At 60.5% G+C, this 22,318-nt stretch overlaps 1 protein-coding gene and 1 long non-coding RNA gene across 11 annotated transcripts in view; both read left to right on the top strand.

Moving 5' to 3' along the window:
* The window catches only part of VAV2 (vav guanine nucleotide exchange factor 2), a 183,469-nt gene that overhangs the window by 2,135 nt on the left and 159,016 nt on the right, over positions 1 to 22,318 (top strand). The window lies entirely within an intron of this gene.
* On the top strand, positions 1,627 to 4,365 carry LOC309664692. The gene is made up of 3 exons (XR_014265983.1): positions 1,627 to 1,641; positions 2,432 to 2,657; positions 4,067 to 4,365. It is a non-coding gene; the product is annotated as an uncharacterized lncRNA (long non-coding RNA).

The following is a 22,318-nucleotide window of genomic DNA, read 5'->3' as shown; positions in this document are numbered from 1 at the left end:
CACCCTCCCACTCCACGGAGGCAGACGGCCCAGGGAGGGAGCCCTGGCCTGCCGTCTGGTCCCCAGGCTCCTCTGAAGCCAGAGCCGTCCTGGGCCCTCTCAGTGCTAAGCAGTCCAAGGTCCTGGGGCCGGGTGTCCTGGCTGCAGGGTGCCCTCAGATCCAGTCCTCTCCTCTGCCCTCACCCCCCTGGGGGCTGGGACGTACTTACCCCATTTTACAGCTGGGGGAACTGAGGGTGGAGGAGCTGCTGAGGGCAGAGCTAGGCCTTGAGCGCGAGTGTCTGCCTTTGGCTGTGAACTGTAGGGGCTGCCCAGGCTTGCTGGCTGCTGGCTCCTGGCTGACTGGCAGAGAGGCTGGGGCCCAGGGCACGGCCGGGGGTGGCTGGGGGGGTTGGCTGGGTCCTGGAGCTGCCCCTCCCAGCTGTGTTTGGCCAGGATCGGGGAGAGGGTGCCCTGGCTGTGGTAGGTGGCCTGGCTCAGCCCCTGCGCTGGAAGCGCAGAGACTTCCTGGGGTCCCTGGAGCCATCCTTGGGCCAGCAACGCTGACAGGGCACAGTCTCCTTGAGCCCCCCTGCTCCAGCCCGGGTGAAGGGGTGTCAAGCGGGGCTGGGCGGTAGGGAGACCCTGATGGGCGAGTGTCTGTGTCTTCATGGCCATATGCTCTTATTGAAACCTGGCACTGTCACCTCCCTGTAGTGACCGCTTTGGGGGCCTCAGTTTCCCAATCTATGTAATGAGGACAGTACTAGCGGCTGCCTGGTAGCCAGGTTGTGAGGATTTGATGAGGAAAGGGCAGAGAACATCCTGAGTGCCGCGCTGAATGAACCTTCGAGATCTTATCTGGGCAGGTGTGGCCCCTTGTGGCTGAGGGCTGGTCTCCCCTGCCCGTCCTCTCACGGAGGGTGGGGCTGGTCACACCCATCTTTGTGTGTCTCTTGCTGGCACAGGGATGGCTGGGTTAGGCGGATGGGCCCATCTGTGTATTCACGATGAAAGAAACAATTCTCTTGAACATGTACGGCTGTGCAGGGTTTGGGAGAGGAACGTGGTGGTCTGTTTGTGCGGCTGTTCTTTGCTGTCTGGGGAACTTGCCTCCAATGGAGGAGGGAAGACGCCGTGGTCCTCTTGGCCCATGGTGGTGGCATCACAAGAAAAATCACAGCCGCCCTTTCTTACCCACCCTGCCCTGAGCTAGTCATGATCCTGGGAGGCATATGCCACCCCTGTTTCATGCATGAGACAGCTACAGCTCAGAGAGGTCAAGTGACTTACCCCACATCACACAGGTAGTAAGCGGTAAAACTAAAACCTGGACTTAGGTCTCCCTTCCGGGACTGTTCGAACGAATTCTGCTTTCAGAAGCCTCCCCTCTGCTGTCTTGCCGATTTTCTGATGGGCGCTCCTGGCCCGCTTCTCAGGTCATTCACGGCGTGTGTCTGTTTCCGTGGGCTGGATGGGGTGGGGAGTGCGTGCCTGTTTCCTGCGGCATCTGGATACTTTGCTGGCAAGTGGGCAGGGCCCTTCCATCTTCCTGCTGTCACCGTGTGCCCGTACGTGTGCCCGTACGTGGACCCGTCCAGCTCAGAGGCCTGCCTGACGTCCCCTCGTTCCAGAATGCCGCTCTGGCTTCTCCTGTGACAGGTGACCTCCCGTTTTCCAAGTATCGCGCTTCGAGTGCCCCTCCCATTTGCATGGATCTCAGCTGGGTTATTGGCCCTAAAGGCGCATAATAGCCGTGTGCACTTATTGAGCATTTGCTGTGTATAGAGCCAGGTACTAGGAAGAGTTCACAGGCAGATCCAAGTTGCCCCTTGTCCTGCCCTTCTGGATCTGGTCGGGTGTGCTTTATTTTTTTTATCCAAAGTGCCTGGCAGCCACGTTGGGTTTAATTAAAGAATTAGGTATGGCCAAATCTGCTGATGCTAATGAGAGACCGCGTGTGTCTGGAACAGCTTCAGTTATGAGGTCCTGAGGTTGCTGATGCCAGCAGACGGCCCTCGCGTTTGGTCTGCAGTCTGAATCTTTAGGGCACCACCCGCCCAGCCTCTTGCCCCCCACCCTGGCAGGCCTCCTCCTCGTAGAACAAGGCTGGGAAGCAGGGACACGGCAGAGAGGGCTCCCCCATGCCCACACCTCCAGCTTCAAGTCCTTCCCGTCCCTGCCTTGTGCCAACGTTCCAGCTTGCGCCCCCCTCCCCTAAGCCTTTTCCATCAGGGTCCATCGTGTGCCAGGCCCATGCTGGAAGACTACCCCTCCTTTTGTCCTGGTTCTTCCTGTAGGAGCTAGTCTAGTGGCTGCCTCCTCTAGGAAGCCTCCTCTGATTTCACTCTTCTCCCATCCTGAAGCGTTGCGAGCCTGGCCCTTGGGCCCCCCTCCACCCCATGTACCGGGTGTGTACCTCTAACCCTGCGTTTTCCACACTTTGCTTTAGTAAACAAGCATCCCTCGGAGCCACACTCGCTGCTCACTGCCCTGAACCCAGGACAGTGAATCCCTCCCCCTCCGGACTGGTGTGAGCCCTCCCAAGGGGTCTCTGGGTCCTGCCGAGCCGGGCCCCCCTTTGCTGCTGTGTCACTCCGGTCCTTCCTTCGAGGAATAATTGCCGAGTCCCTGCGCTGCCAGGCAAGGACCTGGTCCCTGCTCCGAGATGCTTTCAGGTGAGCAGGACACACAGCAGGTTGTTGAGGTGCCTGTGGATGAGGAAGTGGCCTTTAAGTGTCCTGAGAGCTCCCAAGTGCAGGCAGGGGGACGCGGTTCCCGAGGCCAAGGGGTGTGACACCTGGGCTGCCGGGGAGCAGGGAGACGGAGGCCGATTCCAGCGGAAACTAGGACACCTTTTCTTTTCAAGTCAGCTTTCATTTTTTTTGTTTTTGGGTTTTTTTTTAGATTTTATTTATTTATTTATTTATTGGCTGCTTTGAGTCTTCCGTGGCTGTGCGCGGGCTTTCTCTAGTTGCCGAGGGCTGCTCATTGCGGTGGCTTCTCTTGTTGCGGAGCACAGGCTCCAGGCACACAGGCTTCAGTAGTTGTGGCATGCGGGCTCAGTAGTTGTGGCACACGGGCTCAGTAGTTGTGGCTCACGGGCTCTAGAGCTCAGGCTCAGTTGTTGTGGCGCACGGGTTTAGTTGCTCCGCGGCATGTGGGATCTTTCCGGACCAGGGCTAGAACCCGTGTCCCCTGCACTGGCAGGCGGATTCTTAACCACTGCGCCACCAGGGAAACCCCAGGTTTCGTTTTAAGTTTGAACATACCTTGACATTCGAGAGTACGTTGGTGTCCTGCACCCTCACGTGTTTCCTATAGAAGAAGGTCCCCTCTGCAGCCACAGAACAGCCACCTGAACCCGGAAAACAGCGGGGATGGTGCCGCCTTGGAATCCACTCAAGTTTCAACGCGTGTCTCCACAAATGCCCATTTCAGCAAATGGTCCACCTGGGGGCTGGGACAGCCCCTCCGCCTCACCTTGATTTTCCCGACCTGGATGCTTTTGAAGGTGACAGGCCCCTTTTGTTGCAGAATGTCCCTCCCTTTGGGTTCATCTGCCGTTTTCTTGCATTGGATTCAGGCTTTGCACCTGGAGCCGGTGGAGTGACCATGCTGTTGCCTTCTCCTGGCATCCTGTCTAGCAGGTGGCACGTGGTTTCCAAGTGTCCCCTTGCTGGGGGTGTTGGCTTTAATCACTTGACGCTGGCGCTGTTTGCTGGACGGCTCTGCCGCGAAGGTCCTCCGATCCCCCTTGTAGGTCACGAATATTCTTGAGAAGGGGCTTTGAGACAGTGACAGGATCAGTCCTCCCTTCCTCCCTCCCTCTCTCTTCTCTTCCTCTTTTCCTTTCCTTCCTCTCTCTCTCTACCACTGTGGATTGTGGTTTCCTGTTCTGTTCCACGGATTCTCATCTGTTATGTCACTCTTTATTTTGACGCTCAGATGGTCTCAGGTTTGACCAGTGGCAACTGCTTCAAGCTGCTTCCGTGTGTCTTTTTTGACACGTTCCCGTCATTTTGTGAGCTCTGTCTCCTTCCTGGCACAAGATATCTGAGCTCATCTTGTATTTTATTTTGTCCAGCTCCAGAATCAGCTGTTTATGGAAGGAGCTCTGGGTCCGCAGTGCAGAGGCATATGTAGAAACCAGGATCTGGGTGCAGGTGCACCTGTGCTGGGGTGTCTCAGCGCTGAGACCTGCCGTGTGCACCTCTGAGTTAACACAGGCTTGTGTGTGTGTGTGTGTGTGTGTGTGTCCCCGTCCGTGTGCTGCACGTGTTCACATTTGTACTTCTGTCTGTATCAGTGCTGTCAAATAGAAAATGTGTGAGCCGCATCTGTCTCTTAAAATTCCTGGTGGTCATATTAAAAAAGTGAAAAGAACTGTGTAACGTTAATTCTAACAATACATTTTATGTAATCCATGCCCAAGGGGGTGGAAATCAGATCTGTGGGGGTGAAGAAATCGTACTCTTTTTACGCATCAAGCACAGATGTACCCAGAGAGAAGAACAGTACAGTACAGATACACAGTACACCTGTGGTATTAAAATTTCACGCGGGGAGGGCGATTAGGACAATGCCTGGAAAGGCTCCTTGGGGGGGTGATATTGACAAGAAGGTTGAGAGATGCTGGTCTCCCGAATATTAGCATTTCCGGGCGGCAGGGTTTGTGGCACCCAGTTTGTGCAGCAGGGGGTGGGGATGGGGGAGGGGAGAGCAGAGGCCGGTGGACCAGGGGTCTCGTCTTTAGCGCTGACCTGCTGACTGGAGGGTCACTTGCAGGGCTGTGTGGGGCAGGGTCCGAGGCTTGGGTCTGGAGTTGGCAGGGAAGGCCGTCGGGCATCACCTGCGCAGGTCATGGGTGGGCGCAAGCTGGCGTTGGTGGAACGTGGTTGGTTTGTGCCACGTGTGCTGATGACAGAAGCCTGGCTTTGGCGTGGGCTGCCGGGGAGAAACGGCGAAGAAGGCTGTGTTGGGTTGGGAGTCCGTCGTGAGGGGCGATCCCCATCTGTCTGTGGTCTGGGCCCTGGAAATGGGGCGTCTCCGTGCCGGGAATGGGGGCCCCGCTGCGCCCGGGCCCAGGGCCTGACAAGGGTGAGTAGGCACAAGGTGACCCCACCCTGGTGCCTCATCTCAGCCCGTTGCTGCCATGAGGTCCACGTGACCGAGGATGTCGCCTCCCTGGCAGGGTGGTGCCCTCCGGCCCCTGCCTCCCGTCCCCGTGTCCAGGCCACGTCTGTGGCTGCATCTTCCCAGGGCCGGGCAGTGCTGCTGGGAAGACGCCCTGCAGCCCTGCCGCTGAGACCCCGCCAGGTGGACCTCCCGCCCGACTGCCCCTTGAATCCGACTGCTTCTCCCCTGGCGCCCGGCCGGCAGCTACCGCCCCCTCCCAGAGCAGGGGTGGGCAGATGTGTTCTGTCGAGGGCCAGGCAGTACATATTTCAGGCCCCGTGGGCCAGGCGGTCCTGTCGCGGGTACTCACCTCGGCCCTCATCGTGCCGAGGCAGCGCTGATGATCTGTGAACGCGCGAGGGGCTGTGCACCAACACGTATTCGTGGAGAATGCCACGTGAATTGCATATACTTTCCGCACGTCACGAAGTACTGTTCTTTTTCTCCCCAGCCCTTTAAAAGCGTAAACACCTTCCTTAGCCCGTAGGCTGGGTAAAACCAGACAGTGGGGCCGGCTCGCTGCCGCTTGTCTGCTCAGAGCCCTTTCCGGGGCCTGCGAAGGTGTCCTGGTCCCCGGGGCTCCCCCCTCCCTGTTCCCATCGCGCTTGGCAATCCTGTCTCCGTTTGTATCCAGAGCCCTTGGCATGGGCTCCTCAGACAGGAAGTGATCCATGGAACAAAGCTTCCTCACCGCTTCCCTGGTGCCAGAAAACGTGCTGAGCCCCGTGGGGATGACCTCCTCTCGTCCCCGCAGCACGTGTAGCTGAGGCTGTGCTCTCAGCCCGATGAGCTGCCTGAAATGGCAGTGGAGGGGGCCACACTCGGCCACTCGGCTGCCGTGAGAATCCTGGTGCTGACGTGTCGCTGGCCTGGCTGAGCCTCGCTCTCCCTGCCTGGAAAGGGGGTGACGGTGGCCACCTGCGTGGGCCTCCCACCAGGCCCGCTAAGTCTCAGAACACTGCGCCTCCACCCCACGCCCGGCTGGCCGGCTTGCTCCTGCTGGCTGGACCCTGGCCCCGGCTCGCCGCCTGCCTCTTGGGCCAGCTGCCTTCCCCCGTCCACCTGGCCTCACCTTGCCTCTGGCGGCCCAGCTGCTGCAGAGCCTTGCGGTGGTAGAGACGGGTGGGATGCCAGGGCCCGGGGCTTGCCTCTCCCTCCTTCCCTAGCCCCTAAGCCCCTCCCACTCGGCCCCAGGTAGGGGGAGGGGGGAGGGGAAGGATGGAGGATCCTTGGCCCAGGAGTGGAGGGCCCAGGGTTGGTGGACCGCAGCCCTGCCCCTTCCTCTGAGGGTGACCGGGGACTCCTGCCGGAAGGGGTCTCACACGCTCTCTCTGCCGCTTCCTTCCGAGGAGCTCCTGGGCTGGATGGGGCAGGACTTGCTGTCCCGTTCTTCGGGGCTGTGCTGGTTCTCAGCAGGTGCGGATGTTTGGATCCCTGGGGGCAGAGAGACCTCGGAGGGCTTCGTGGAGGAGGTGGCACTTGAGCTGGTGGTGAAAACTGGACGCCTTTAGGTAACTAAAGGTTGGAGATGGGTGGTTGCTGCAGGGATGGGGCTCTGTGGGAGCAGAAGCTGGGGTGGGGGGGTTCCCACTCTGCCCCCCAGGCAGATCACTGCTGCCTGGCCATGCCCTGTCCTGAGAAACTTTGTTCCCTGGCATCCCAGCCAGGGCGCCTCCCCTGGGCCTCGGGAGACCCTGTGAGGCACTGGGTTGGGTGGCCGTGCCCCCCGTCAATGGAGAGGTGACAGACTGGCCTGGGGGTGCACAGATGCGTGGGGGCCGAGGCCTCTCGCCAAGCCGCCCAGGTCTCTTGGAGCCTGGAGTGCCCTTCACTTCACTCCTCCCTTCACCAGCAGAACAGCCTTGGCACGGGGTCCTCTGTGGGTGAGGAGGCTGGGGGCCCACGCAGTGCCCGAGTCCAGACGTGGCCGGGCTGGCCGGCTCGGCCCTCCCCTCACCTGCTCCCAGGCGGCTGTGGGAGGGTCACTCCATCATTTACTCCAGAGTCCCATCTGCCTACGGACCTTGGGCAGAAGAGGCAGAGACCCCTGACCTGTGTCTGACCTTCTGGAGGGGAGACAGAATGAGGGATTCGTGAAGAATTAAGATGGAGAGAAAGATGCAGAGAAAGACAGCGGGCGGAAGGCTGGTGGCTGGGCTCAGGAAGCCCAGGCAGGCTCCCTGAGGAGGTGGCGGAGGGGCCCCTCTGCAGCCTGCTTCCTGCACCCGCTCCCCTCGGGTGCTGTCTCAGCTCTGAGCTGGCATGGGGCACGTGGCCTGTAAGTGGAGTTCAGCCCCCCAGTGGGGGGCGGCTGCCCGAGGCCACGGTCTCTGGGGGTTCCTTGTGTGCCCGGGGCCCAGCCACGGTCTCTGGGGGTTCCTTGTGTGCCTGGGGCCACGGTCTCTGGGGGTTCCTTGTGTGCCCGGGGCCACGGTCTCTGGGGGTTCCTTGTGTGCCCGGGGCCCAGCCACGAGGCCAGGCCAGCTCCACACCGTCCGGTTGTGAGCAGCTGTGTCTCCCGCTTCAAGTCCCGGCCGCAGAGCGTGGCATCCTTGTCTCCTCCCACCCCGTCCACGTCCTCCGTCCAGTTCCCGATGGCTGCGTGGCTTCCGCTCCTCCACCCACCCGGGAATCCTGGGCCGCTCATCCTGGCCGAGCCGTCTGGGGGCAGCACCGCCCCGCCCCGGACCCATTTCCCACCTTGCGCCCGGCCTCGTGTGCTGCTGGGCAGCGGGGCGGCCGCCAACTCGTCCCTGGGGTGGAGACGGGTGTGGCGCTGTACCCTCTTGGACCTGGGTTCAAATCCTGGTCGCCACTTCTCGGCTGTGTGCTGTGCCCCACCCCTGCCCCGGCCCCTGTTTCCTCCGCTGTGAAAGGGGGTTTCTGGCAGCCACCTCCTGGGGGTTGGCTGAAGACAGAGCGGACAGAGGGGACCCAAAGCTCTCAGCCCAGCACCTGGAGGTGATACGTGCTCAGTGGTTGTTGCCTACCCCTCCACACCCTCACCCTGGGCGGCCCGGCCCTTTGAAGCCTGGGGCTCTGCTTCGCCCTGTAGATGCCCCTCCCCTAGCACCTGCCCCGGAGCTTGACCCGGGAGAGAGGTCAGGGCAGGGGCGCAGATGTGGCAGGCCCCGCAGACCTGCTTCAACGCTGGATCAGGAGCCGGCACCGCGCATGTGTGGGATGAACCCCTTGCCCCGCTCAGCTGGGGAAGCAAGCTCGGCCAGGAGGGGCCCCCTGATGCTCTGCTCGGGCCGCGTTCTTGGTCCTCCGAAGCTTTCCGGGGGCACTCCGGTCAGCATCCTGTGGATGCTGTGACTGTTTTGGTTTCTGGACCCAAATGGTAAACAGGAATAACAACGTACGGCTGTACGGCTGCAGAGGGGGGCAGGGCCGTGCCGTGGGTGCCTGCCTGCCGGCCGGGATGGAGTAACGGGGGTGGCCCCCAAGCGAGGCTCCCTGCCTTTGGAAGCTTAAGTGTTGCCAGAAACGCACGACATCTCTGTTTTGTGGGGATTGTTTATCGTCTCTGCAGAGTTTATATAAGGATTAAAACACTTATTTTTAACACACCTACTCCTCATCCCCCTGAGCCAACTTAAACTTCAGGCCATAAATGCTCCTGTTGGTTTGTTTTGTTTTGTGCTTTTGGTTTCAAAGGCGGCGTGCGCACATGGTGTCCGGTGAGAGCTGGTCCCGGCAGGCAGGGGGCACGGCTGCCGGCCGCCTGGCCTCCCATCCCTCTGTGGGCTCGGTAGCCTCCGGGCCTTTCCAGGGATGGGGCCCACTCCCAAGTCCCCCCGAGGCCCCCCCCAGAGGCCCGGTTGTTGTCTGTGCGGAGTGGGGGGCACTTGTCTGTCTTGTGCTGTCAGAGGACTTTCTGAGGTGCTGCCCCACTGCCGCCTGCCAAGTTCCTCCGCTCTGCTGGGGGCTTCACGGCTGCGGCAGGAGGGGTGTCTCCCGGGATGTGGAGGGCGGCAGGGTGGGGTGCTGGGGGCCGTTGCCAGGACCGGAATCACCTGGCAGGTGGGCGGCTTCGGGTTCCGGATGCTTCTCTCCTCCACGTGCCTCACCCCCCCCACCCCAGCCCTGCCTCTGCCCGGCCTCTCTCCTAAATGTACCGTCCACACGTTTCCAGCTTTCATCCACATTCGCCTGATGGTCGTGTTTGTCTCACAAATGTAGGATGCCATCAGGGGAGGGGGGTGCAGGCACCGTGCTGAGCGCGTGGACGACCCCAGCCCCGCGGTGAGGGGCCAGCGCGGCCCTGTTGGCGGCTGAGGCCCAGAGTCGCTAAGCCACCTGCCGGGGCCACGCAGCTGCGAGAGGCTGGGCCTGGGCTTGCCCCGGCCTTCCTGACGCCAGAGTCCAAGGCCGATGTTTTGCTTTCCTCCCCTCGGGGTTGGCTCTGGTTGGCGGAAGTGTTTCTGCCAGGTTTGGCCTGGTAGGGGAGGCGGGGCTCCGCACCTGGCCTCCGTGTCCCTGCAGGAATGGGGAGGTGCCCCCTGGGACGGTGGTCGTGGGTGCAGCATGGACTGTCCCACCATTCAGCTGCATCAGGGATGTGATGTCTGGGTCCCAGTCCCTGGCGCACAGGGCAGCTGGAGAGGTTTCGTCTGTTCACGCCCTCTCTCCAGGTACCCCTGGGGTGGTGGAAGGTTCTGGTCCCTTACGCTTATGACAGTCACATCCTGAGACCCTCCCTCTCTTGCCCTTAAGCTCCTCCCATCCTTAATCTACCCTCCACCCCAGAGACTGGGCATCTGTGTTTTCCTCCCCGCCTCGCCCAGCTCATCTGGCTGCCAGGACAGGAGAGAGAAACATCCAATAGTCATTTTGGTGAGAGACAAGGTACCTTTCAGATCTGAGCTGTTTTCATCTACACACGACGGGTTACTCACACAGCACCCATCTGGATGCCAGAGGTCTCTCTCCGCCTGAAGCGGTTTTGGTGTTTTTCACCCCAGGGCTCAAAGGAAGCAGGCGGGAGGCAAGGCAGCGGGGTGTGACCCTGGCCTGGAGATGGAAGGGCGGGTTCCCTGGCTTCCCTCGGCCTCCTCCTACCTGCCGCATTCTCCCTCCCCCCTGGGCCTCTGGGTTCCTAGCTTAGAGGGACCAGACGCCCCCATCTCTTGTGATGTCCGGGCACAGTCTGTGTGGTTAGGGCCAAGGGCTGGAGCCCTGGCTTTGCCACTGACCACTGTGGGCCCTTGAGCTTGACCTTCACGGAGCCTCAGTTTCCTCCTCTGTAGGACTGGGATAAAAATAGTATCTTCCTCAGCGGGTGATGGGTAAACAACATGTGGTCTATCCAGACAATGGGATATTATCAGCCATGAAAAGGAACGCAGCACTGACATCCTGCAACAGGGATGAACCTCGAAAACGTTACGCTGAGTGAAAGAAGCCAGACCCAAAGGGACAAGTGTTATGCGATTCCATTTATATGAAATGACCAGGATAGGCAAATCCACAGAGGCAGAAAGCAGGTCGGTGGCTGTCGGGGGGTTGGGGGGAAAAGGGGGGAGCAACTGCTAACGGGTGCGGGGTCTGTTTGGGGTGATGGAAAGTTCTGGAACTAGATAGTGGAGGTGGTTGCACAACATGGGGAATGTGCTAAATTTCATGTTACGTGTACCTTTTTTTTTCTTTTGGTCCGCATCGCGCGGCTTATGGGATTTTAGTTCCCCGACCAGGGATTGAACCTGCGCCATGGCGGTGAAAGCACTGAGTCCTAACCACTGGACCGCCAGGGAATTCCCTACGTTATGTGTACTTTACCGGAATAAAAAAGTAGCACCGCCCTTGTGGGGCTGGGAGAATTGCATGAGGAATTCGAGCAGCTGTGTGGCCTGGGCCGCAGTGGCCCAGACACCTGCCCCTGTGTGCTCCCTCCATAAGGAATGTCAAGTCACATTTGATGACTGCATTGGTGTAAAGGCAAATATACGAATAGTGTATTTAAATGTCTTAATTATTTAAATATTGTCTTCGACCTAAGACACTTTCACGGGCTCTTAGAAGTGCTGGCCCGCAGCGCCCGGCAGGTGAGTCAGGGCCACGTGGTCTTCTCTGGCCACTCCAGGCAGGACAGGGAAGTGAGAGCCTGGGCTTGGGTGTCTGTCATTGATCTGTTGTGTGATGCTGGGTAACTTACTTTCCTTCCTCTGTAAACCGGAGGTGCTGATGCGGACGCTAAGGGGCCTTGCCACACGGTTCTGAAAGTTGAACAAGCTCGTGTGAGTGGCAGGCTCTGCCCGACGTCCGGCCCCCCTCCCCTGCCACCCCCCAGTGTAAGGGTCTCAGGCTGGGCCCCGGGGAGCGGACCCCAAGACGGGAGGTGAGCCAGTGAGGCCAGGGAGGGGGGGACGGAGGCCGAGGCCCTCCTCCTCCAGCAGCTTCCTGACGTGGGCGCTGAGTACTCGGGGTGAGACGGTCCTCGAGGGGCACGGCCCGAGGGAGGGGAACCCGGGCTTTCTGTCACCGCTCCTGGGTCCCGGGCCGGGCAGCAGCCTCGGGCACAGAGGGCAGTGCCGGGGCAGGCCGCGGAGTGGCGAGCCCTGGGGGACGTCGGCGGGGTGCCTGCAGCTGCTAGAGGAAAGTCGCTCTTCATCCTGGGTGGGAGATGTGACATGAGACCTTTCCTCTCTCGGCTCTAGGAAACGGCCCAGGGAGCTTTCATCTGAGTCGCTGTTGGCAGAGGGCCTGGAGATGGACCGGGCCCCCTGTGTGTATGGGCAGTAGCAAGGGCTGGTTTCTTTTTTTTTTTTTAATAAATTTATGTATTTATTTATTTTTGGCTGCGTTGGGTCTCCATTGCAGCGCGCAGGCTTTCTCTAGTTGTGGCGAGCAGGGGCTACTCTTCCTTGCAGTGTGCGGGCTTCTTATTGCGGTGGCTTCTCTTGTTGTGGAGCATGGGCTCTAGGTGCACAGGCTTCAGTAGTTGTGGCACGTCGGCTCAGTAGTCGTGGCTTGTGGGCTCTAGAGCGCAGGCTCAGTAGTTGTGGCGTACGGGCTTAGCTGCTCTGTGGCATGTGGGATCTTCCCGGACCAGGGCTCGAACCCGTGTCCCCAGCATTGGCAGGCGGATTCTTAACCGCTTCGAAGGGCTGGTTTCTGATAACAGTTATGAATGACCTAACAGGCTTTGGAGGAGGAGGCGTGGGGAAAGCGTGGGGCTCCATCACTGCTCGGGGCTCCACGTCGAGTGGGCTGGAGAGCCAGCGCTATGGTGGTGTGGGGCGCTCCCCAGGCTAGGCGGAGTCAGGGAACTTTTCTGCAGGAAGTAACCTTTTAGCTGAGCCTTGAACAAGGAGTAGGAGTCAGCCAGATTGGGGTGGGGAGGGGAGCCATGTTCTAGAACAGGTCGACAACTTCCCAGCCCCCGTTCCTGGCTTACCAGTCTCAGGCCAGGCCAGGCCTGGGTCAGCCACTGGCTCTGAGCCCGTTTCCTGCTTTCTCATTTTCCTCCTGGATTGCCTGTCCAGGGCCTGTCTCGGCCTGGCTGCCGTTTCTCTGCAGAAGCCAGGTGGGAACTTGACGCTCACCCCAGTGACTGGGGACGTCCTGCGTCGGCCTTGCTCTGCAGGGGGCACGCTGACGTGGGTGCTGATGGGATGGGTGAGTCTCACCAGCCAGGGGCTGGGAACGTCCCTGGGGTCCCAGGGGATGAGGGGCCCGCTCTTGATGGGACGCCTGGGGCCCTTAACTGATGGTTGGACTGTGTTTCTTTGGGCACATCTTCCTGCTCTGGTGGGCTGGGCCCAGTCAGCTCCTCTGGGTCCCTCTCCTATCTGTAAAATGGAACTGGGGGATTTTCTGCACTGCTGCCCGCTGCTGATGGCCTCGGGGGCTGGTTCACCTGGAGAGTTGGGTCGTAGGCAGGGATGCTCGGGTGACAGTCCCCAGCTGGGGGCGTGGGAGGGAGCCAGGTGTTCGCAGGCACCTGAGGGCCGTTATTACCTGATGTATGACTTTGGCAAGTTTCTTGCTGTCTCTGAGTTTCTTGGGGTGACACCGCTTCCTCCTCCACAGGTGGGTTGTGAGGCTGAAGGGAGATGATGCCCGGGGCCTGCTAGCTCCAGACCAGGCAGGGCCTGACACCCAACAGGTGGTGGCCTCTGTAGCTCCGTATGCAGAAGGGACTTGTCCTAACCTCCTGTGACCCACGTGCCTTCCACGTGCCTTCCTGGAGGTGATGAGGGAAGACGGGCCCAGGGAGCACGGGAGATCTCGGGCCGCTTGCTTTGTGCCTGGGTCTCAGTTGGCTCACCTGTAAAATGGGGCCATCATTTCTGCCCCAGGTGCCTCCAAAGGTGTAAGGGAGGAGGGCTCTGGGGTGTCTGAGGTCCCTGAAGGGCCGCCCGCCTCTGGGCGTCTGGAGGGGAAGCGCAGGGTCTGTGCGTGTGGAATCCTCTTGGCGGGAGCCACCGAGCCCCTGGCTGCGTGAGTCTCTGTGTTCTGGTTGACAAGCTCCCTCTTCCGACACTTCTGAAGGAGGGGCGTCCCGGGAGCTGCGACCGTCTCCAGGAAACAGCGTGTGGACGCAGCGTCTGCTTCCTGGAGCGACGTGGGTTTGCTGTGGTGTCTGGGAGCATCTCGGTTTCCCTGAGTTGGCTGATGACGCAAGGTTCCTGGAGCATCCCCGCCCGCCGCCCCCAGCACGGCACGGAGGCTGGAGCACTTGGGGACGACTCGTTGAAGGGTCACATGGGGGCAGTGCGCTTCCTGGTTGTTCCCGTGGCCGCAGCTGAGGGGTGGACCGTGGAGGACGCGTGCCTTGTCTGGAGTGAATAACCGAGTCAGTGGATCCAGGCTGTAAACCTCACCTCCGCGGCCCTCGTGTGTGTATGTGTTTACCGTCTGGCTTATCTCTGCGGTGGGCTGTACAGCTGTGCGTCCCGGGAGCATGAGGGATCATGTCTGGGACCAGGTGCGGGTGTGAACAAATTCGAGCCGATCTTGTAGTCGGGAGGCCAGGCTTGGTCTGCCGTCGGCGCTGTGCCCTCTCTCCGCCTGTCTGCATCCCTGATACGTCTGGGCGATGCCATCCACCTCCTCTGGGTAGTTTTGGGGCCCGAATCCACTCTCCTCGAAGCGGCTCAGGGCTCTGGGGTTTGGCCCACAGAGCTCTGTCCACCCTAGCTGCTTGGGGGGAGCCCTGGCCGCCTCCCGGCCATGGGGCAGGAAACAGGTGGTGCAGGTGGCCGCTGAACAGTGGGTTCTGTTGATGCTGGAGACCTGTGGCTGTGGCTTGGCCACACCCTGGACCAGCTCTGGGGCCCCCATCCTGCCCCCTCCCTCCGGTCTGGGCCTCCTGCTGGTGGTGGGAAATGGTCAGCCTGGGCAGGAGGCCAGTGTCATGGACATGTCTCACCCTGCCCCGAGGAGCGGCTCTGGCCCTCAGCCTTTCTCCCGCGTTGCCATCTGGTGACTTGGGGAGGGGCGGGCCAGCACCTGGGCTGCCTCTTGGTGGCGGTGGACCCGGCCGGGACAGTGTCTCGTGCGGGAGTGCTCAGCCCCCCTCTGATATTCCTTGGGCACGATGGAGTCACCTGTCTTGCTGTGCCTACTCTGGGCTGCTCCCAGGGCTACCTGGCGATGCCGAGATGGTCATAATTAGTCACAAAACTGGAGGCAGAGGGCAGCCCCATGGAGTGGGAGTCACTGTCACCCATTTGACAGCGTTGGAAACCGAGGCTCAGAAAGCAGGGCCTTGTCTGCCTTGACCTGTAGGAGATGGAGCCAGCATTCCCGTGGCCTCCGCGCTCCCGTGGCCTCCGCATCCTCTCCCGCAGGGCGCCAGCGGGCTCCTGACATGTGGGATTTATATCCGTCTGAACACTCCCCGCGGTAATTCATGTGCTGGCACCCCCTCTCTTTTCTTAACTCATGTGTGTAATAAATTTTTTTTTTTTCCTCAAAATGAAAGGGAAGATAGAATTTTCACACACCACTCCCTCCTCATGCAAATAAACCTTGGGAGAAATTGGCGTGTCATCTCTTTGGGTGTATTTGTGGTAATTTAGCGGCTTAAATGGAACATCTGTTAGCCAGCCAGGCGCAGGCCGAGCAGAGCTGTGGATTCGCACCAGAGCGCCTGGGAAGTAATTTACTGCAGGAGCAGGGACTCGCCGGGCAGACCCGCCTGCGCGCAGGCACATCTGGCACCCGAGGCCACGGTGACAGGGCGAGGGGGGGCTGGAGCCTTTGTACCCGGCCCCCTCGGGTCCCTGAGGACAGCAGGAACATCCTTGGTCGCGGCCGGGCCATGGGCTGGCGGTGGGCCTTGAAGACTGGGAGGTGCCGGGCTTCCCGCTGCTGTGCGGGCTTGGCGGTGGCCAGGACTCAGGGAGAGGCTGCCCCGTGTCTGCAGCCCGCCTGTGGGCTTTTAAACCCAGACCGTCCTGGCCGTGTTCCCTCCTTCAGGGGAAGAAGGGTGGGCGCCCTGTCGTGGTCAGGAGCCTGGCGGGGCCGGAGCTCAGACCTGCCCCACCGCTGACGAGGAAGTGTGTGCCCTGGACGAGCTTCTTCATCACCCTCCCCGCACCCAGTCTCACTTGGCTTGTCTGTAAAATGGGCTGCTGTGTGGCTGTGGCTCCCAGTGGGCACTGGATCGTGAACCGGTTTCCCTCGTCCACTTTGGAAACTGCCATCTCTGTGAAGTGCACTTTTGGGACCTGGCAGGCACTGGTTTCTATCTGAGTCACTGCGTGGTGTGACGGGACTGTGCCGGGGCACAGGTGGGCTCTTGGTGGAGGACACCTGGCCCCGGGCCTTTCTGTGCCCGTCAGTCGAATGGTGGTCACGTCACTTGTAGTTGGATTCTTGTGTGGGTGCGGCTGCCTCTTTTCTCGAGTCTTCCTTCCTGACCACCTGTTGGAGCTCCCTCTTCCTTTAAGGTCTGCTAGACCTCTCACCTCCTCCAGGGAGACCGCCTGGATTTCACCAGCTCTTCCTGAAACTGGCACAGGTCATCTGGGCCTTCTGGCTCTTAGTGAACATTTTTTGAGCCTGTGAGCGATTGGCCCTCAGGGTGAGGGAAAGGTGGGTGAGATTCTGTGCCTCCGTTGAGGAGTCCAAAGTCTGTGGGGAGAGCCGGGGCAGGGAGGGACCATGGGAGCAGTGGTCATCTCTAGGAGAAGTGACAGGGACTTCGAGCCACTGCCTTGCAGGAGGCAGGGTGTGGTTGGTGTGTGGGTGGCTTCATCCTAGGTGCCAAGGAATCCCGGAAGGGGTTGGAGAGAACACGATGTGCCTGGATTTGGCTCCAGAAAGTTCTGCTGTGGCTGCAGTGCTGGGAGTGGATCGGAGGGCAGGCCTAAAGTCTGGGAGGCTGGGGAGGAGGCGGATGTGGTCACCCCCGCAGGAAAACTGACCGGGCCTGCACTGGGGGGGGGATGCAGTGTGGGGGGAGGGAGGGAAACAAGGGCTTCAGGGCCCAGGAGGAGGGTGGGCAGGGCTGGCCATCCACTGGACGTGCGATGATGAAGAGGGTGCCCCGATGTGGGGCTTGGGCTGGTGGGCAGGTGGTGGGGCCTGTCCGGATTCGGCCCTCGGGGCTCGGGGTCGGCTTTGGCCGAGGGCCCAGGGAAGGCCGGGCTCTCCCAGCGGTCGGTCCAGGATCTGCCCTGACCGGAGTTGGGGGATGTTTCAGCCCCACCCCCGTTGCGCTCTCTGTTTGGCTTTGAGCTTCCTGCTTCCTTTCCGGTGTCTGTGCGACTGACCACATCAGTGTCCAGGCTGGACTTGGGGTGGGGGGATCGTCCTGCTGGTCTGGCCTCTGTGTACCAAACCCTGCATCCTCCTGCAGGGCCAGCCCACGGGGAGAAACACCTTTGGTTAGCGCAGGACGTGATTCCAGACCCCTCCTTCCTTGTAACTCCATTCTCACCATGCTACCAGCTTTGCCTTCCGAAGCACACAGTTTACGCAGAAGGTTACAGACAGGTGCTGACGTTCTCACCCGGACGCGTGGGGCCGGCGCGCAGGATCCCAGCTCCCTGGGGACAGGCAGGGTCCCCAGCACACGGTTCATCTCCAGGTGACATGATGGCCTTTGCAGAGACCCAGCGAAACTGCCTCAAAACCCGCAATAGTTGTGTGTTATTTTTAAGTGATTTTTTGCCCGTGGAAAGAGTGGTTTTTCTTAAAAAGGGCATTGCCTCAGATGGATTTCTTTAGGAGTGCTTTATTGCCGTTGATGCGGTAAAGCTTTTCAGGAAACGGCCGCACAGTGGGTTCTGTGGAGGGTAACGTGACAGCCTTGTTGACTTTTTATCAGGGGGTGTTTGCCGCACATGAGCCAGCTGTCTGGGGTCTCATCCTTAAGGCCCGAGCTTGGGTGGGGGCCGACCCAGGAGGGAGCCCATGGGTGTCAGAGGATGGGGAGCCTCTGTCTGACTACACGGGAATCAGAGATCGAGGAGGAGGTCCTCTCCTGGGCACCCCTCCTCTGTTTCTTAGGGTCACCAGGTTCTGTAACGTCTGGACAGATGCAGCTTTATCCAGGGCCCTGGGGGTGACCCCGTGGGTAGGGACCCTGGAGCATCCCGGGGCGCCCCCAGAAGCACGCTTCTCCCCCTCTGCAGGCCCGGTGTGGGCGGTGCCAGGTATATTCATACGCATGTGTATTTCAGGCTGACTGGTCTGCTTACACCCAGAGGAACTCTCCTTATATTCAACTGTGCGCACCCCGTTTTAGTCATGGAACTGGGCTGGGCTGGGCGAATCTGCTTTTCCCATTTCCACACCTGCCCCAAATATCTTTCCACCCACCTTCTTTCACTCGCTCCAAGATGGGGATTTTCTCATGTTCTCACTTTTCTGACGTCAGCGTGGTCTGGGAGCCTTACAATCAGGGTGTGTTGGAGTTTCCTGGGCAGTGTGTTCCCAGTGAGACGTGAAATCTGCCGGGCTTCCATCTGACCGTGCCTTCCACGTGACTAGACGTGGCATTTGTACACCCCAGTGTTTCAGGGCTGCCTGGTGTATGGAAGTTCCAGAGGTGACACCAGGCCCCCCGTGATTGGATGCTCACCGCCCTCCTTTTTAGAAAGCCTGTCCTGTTTACCCCTGCCACGGGGACGGCCACTCTGAGAGCTCCCTGAGCAAAGGCTCCGTCCAGCTGGTACCCTTGAGTCGGGGGTGTGTCTCCGAGGCCATGTCTGAGACAAGGCCCCTCCCTTGAAGAGCCTGTCCTCGCAAGGCGGGGGGTGTGCTGTCCTGGCCCACCCAGGCGCCCCGACCCTCCCCGCACACTGGTCCTTGGCTCCAGCCAGGGTCATCTCCTGGGTCGTTCTGGCCGTGCCGGTGAGCCCGAGCTGCTGACCTTTCTGTGGGGTCGGGTCTCTGACTGATGGATCGTTGATTAATACTCAGCAAAGAAATGCTCTTTGCACCGAGCCTCTGGGTGCTGGGACCTGATGGTGCTTGTCTGGAGAGAAGGGACCCCCGCTCATCCGTGTCCCCCTGGGGTTTGTGCAGGGGGGGTCTGCGTGCGCTTTGGGAGGATGCCAGCCCACTGGGTACACCCCGGCCCTGCCGTGTTCCCGTCGCCCTCGAATCCCTCGAAGGGTCATTGCTCCAAGAAATGGGTAGTCTCACCTTTAAATAATTCATGGGATTCTTATGGGTGGGAGTGATCAGTCCCCAAAATAAAAGTGACCGTCATTAAAGCTGCACACGTTAACACTCATTATTGACTAAAGCGGGTGAAACTGAGATCTGGAGGAATAAGAGCTGGTGGAAAGGACCTCAGGATGACAGGAAGGTGCCGAAGTGCAGGGAAAACCCGAGGCTAGAGTCCAGCCTCCAGGGTCACAGGGAAGCAGGGAAGATACCTTTAGCGAAAGAAAACTGGAAGTTGAAACAAAAACTCCAAATCAAACAACGATCTCTAGAAACCGGTCAGGGAATTAATCAAGGCAGCAGAGCTCACCCCGAATGGTGTTTCCAGTTTCCTCCTCGTGGATAAAGTCACTGAGATGCGGGTGTTCGCGGCGCGCGTGGGCGGAGCCTTGCGGGTGGGCGTGGTCTCCCAGGCTGTGCTCAGGAGGCGGGGCTGGGTGGGCGCCACCGGGCCGCGTGACCTCCCTGCGGAGGAGACATAGCCCGAGGAGGGTGGAAGCACACCCGGTGGGGGGGGGGGCTGGGTAGGTAGAGCTGGGGTTGGCGGCCTCCCCTGTGATCTGCTCCCGCCACCCTCCAGCCCTGGACCGGCTCGTTTTGCTGCGTCTTTGCGCAAACTTTGGCTTCCATGAGGACCCCCGCGTGGGGGCGATGGTGACTGAGGGCTATCAGGAGGGGGTGTCCCAGGACCGAGCTGTCAGGAGATGGGGTACGATGCTGGGGCTCTGCACAAGGAGTCGAGGTGGGGGTCCTCTGATGCCCTTCCCCACTCCAGGCCTAGGGGTAGGTGCAGGGTGATGGGCGACTTCTGGGGGTCCGCGGCTGCCCTTCTACGCTCCTTCACACCCATTGATTCGTGGCGTGCTGATTCTGCATGGCTCTCAGTGGCCCGTCCCCAAGCCGCTCGGGTGTGATTTGTCCTCGTTTCTTAAAGAGCGAGGTACTGCTGGCCGAGCGGTCCTCTGAGCTGGCCAGTGTGGGGATTGGCCATGGGAGACAAAACCGACCGCAGCTGTGCGTCCCGTGGGGACCAGAGGTCAGCCAGCCGGGCCTCACCATGCCCTCCCGGCCGGTTTTCTCCCAGGCAGCCCCGGCTCCGGGTCAGGAAGGGGGGTGGGTAGCTGTTGCAGACCCTTGAGCAGTAAAAGGAGCCTTGCTGCGCCAGCCTGAGTGTGGGGTTCGGGGAAGGGGCCGGGCACACACCCCCTTGGTGCCCCTGATTCCAGGTCTCCTGAGCCTTGGCTGGAGCAGACAGGGGATTCCAGACCTTTTGTGGGGTCTGCAGCTTCAGGTAACCAGCGCTCCCCAACCTTGGTTCTCATCAGAGGAGCCTGGACCACCTCCGGATGCCGAGCCATGTGATGGAGAGCCAGACTCCCCACGAAAGGACCGCATTTTCCCTAAGCTGCCCTTGGCTCCGTGGTCACAGGCTGACCCTCAGCCTCACTAGTGGGTGCCACACTCAGTCCTGGGCCCAGCCTGCCTGTGCTGAGAAGGATGGGGAGGGGCACTTAGGCGTGGCTGCTGGGGGGGTGCAGATGGATTAGTGATGTCTGCATGGGGGATGGAGGGTGACACAGTCTGCTGATCTGCCTTCCCTGGTGCAAGGGAGTGCTGTCACCATTGGAGCCTGCCCTGGGGTACCCAGCCGTGTGACAGCCCCCTCCTCTGTGTGTGCTTCCCCCGCCTCGGGTTCCTCCAAGGCCAGCCCAAGCATCCCCCTCAGACCACTTCCCCTGTTCCATGTGCCTGGCTCCGCTCCTAGCCTGCTGATGCCGGCCCTGGGGGGCTTTCATTCCCTGGCCTGGCACAGTGGGAGCATGTGAAGGGCCTGTCTTTCTAAGGGAGTTGTCGCTACCCTCCGATCTCCTTGGATCTGGGACCTCTTCTCCCAGGGTCTGTGGCCTCTTTTCTCTGAGCCTGGGACCCCTTCTCCCAGGATTTGGGGACTGTCTTCTCTGAGTCTAGGACCCCTTTTCCCTGGATCTGGGGTCCCCTTCTCCCAGGGTCTGGGGCCTCTTTTCTCTAGTCTGGGCCCCCTTCTCCCAGGGTCTGGGGCCTCTTTTCTCTGAGTCTGGGACCCCTTCTCCCAGGATCTGGGACCTCTTCTTCCAGGGTCTGGGACCTCTTTTCTCTGAGTCTGGGACCCCTTCTCCCAGGATCTGGGACCCCTTCTCCCAGGGTCTGGGGCCTCTTTTCTCTGAGTCTGGGACCCCTTCTCCCAGGATCTGGGACCCCTTCTCCCAGGGTCTGGGGCCTCTTTTCTCTGAGTCTGGGACCCCTTCTCCCAGGATCTGGGACCCCTTCTCCCAGGGTCTGGGGCCTCTTTTCTCTGAGTCTGGGACCCCTTCTCCCAGGATCTGGGACCCCTTCTCCCAGGGTCTGGGGCCTCTTTTCTCTGAGTCTAGGGCCTCTTTTCTCTGAGTTTGGGACCCCTTCTCTGTGGATCTGGGACCCCTTCTCCCAGGATTGGGGGCCTCTTTTCTCTGAGCCTGACACCCCTTTGCTGAACAGAGAGTGTTGTGGAAGCTTCACAGGCCTGGGCTGGCGGAACGTCCCGCGTAAACTGTCTGGAGAGAGGAAGCAGCCTCGCCCGCCCTCGTTTCGGGCGCCTCCCTTTTCTGTGCCGTCGGCGGCAGCAGCCTCCTGGTGAGGAGGAGGCACGATGCCCTTAGCTGCCCCCCCCGGCAGGTGGGTGCTCCGTGTCCTGGCTGAAGGAGTAGCTGGCTGAGCTGTCTGGGGAGGGCAGGCTGGGCGAAGCCTCGTGCAGCGATTCTCTGGTGGCAGGTCCCTTCAGCCAGCACTCAGGGCGACCCTCAGGGTAGGCGGCCCCCCGGCCGCCTCGGCCTTTGTCCAGTGATGGAGGACTCGCCGGGGGGCGGCAGGGAAGTAAGTCTCGTGATTTACAATTTAAACTGTGAGATGACGGCGGTCCTCACAGATCAGCTCTGCTCTGGCCTGGGAGGGCGGCCCTGACCCCCGTGCTCCGCGACGCAGGCAGTGTGGTCCCGGAGTGGGTGGTGTCACAGAGCGCTGGATGGCAGGCCTCAGGAGCGCAGGGCGCCCAACCAGGTTTAACCATCCGATTCTTCCCAGTGACAGTGGAGCAAAGAGCACCAGCCCTGTGGCAGGACCAGGGCAAAGGAGGGGCCTCCAAGTGAGGGCCTAGAGGTGGGCGCCGGGCTCCCCAGCGCGCCCTGTGCGTTCCTGTCCTGGGGTGGCCCTAACACAGCGCCACAGACTGGGGGGCTTACACCACAGAATATATGCTCTCCCAGTTCTGGAGGGCAGAGGTTGGAAATCGAGGTGTGGGCAGGGCCGTGCTCCTTCCGGAGGCTCCAGGGGAGGGTCTCTCTTGCCTCTCCCGGCTTTTGGTGACCCCAGTGGTCCCTGGCTTGTCTCTGCCTTCGGCTTCACGTGGCTTCTCCTCTGTGTGTCTCTCTTCTCCTGTCTCTTAAAAAGACACTGCTCATTGGACGTGGGGCCCATCCTAATCCAGGATGATTTCATCTTGAGACCTTTACCTTGTACC

This window comes from Balaenoptera physalus, assembly GCF_965194825.1.
Source record: "Balaenoptera physalus genome assembly, chromosome: 7".
Lineage (NCBI taxonomy): Eukaryota > Metazoa > Chordata > Mammalia > Artiodactyla > Balaenopteridae > Balaenoptera > Balaenoptera physalus.
The sequence above is the reverse complement of the archived record's forward strand: the minus strand, read 5'-3'. Positions and strand labels throughout refer to the sequence as shown.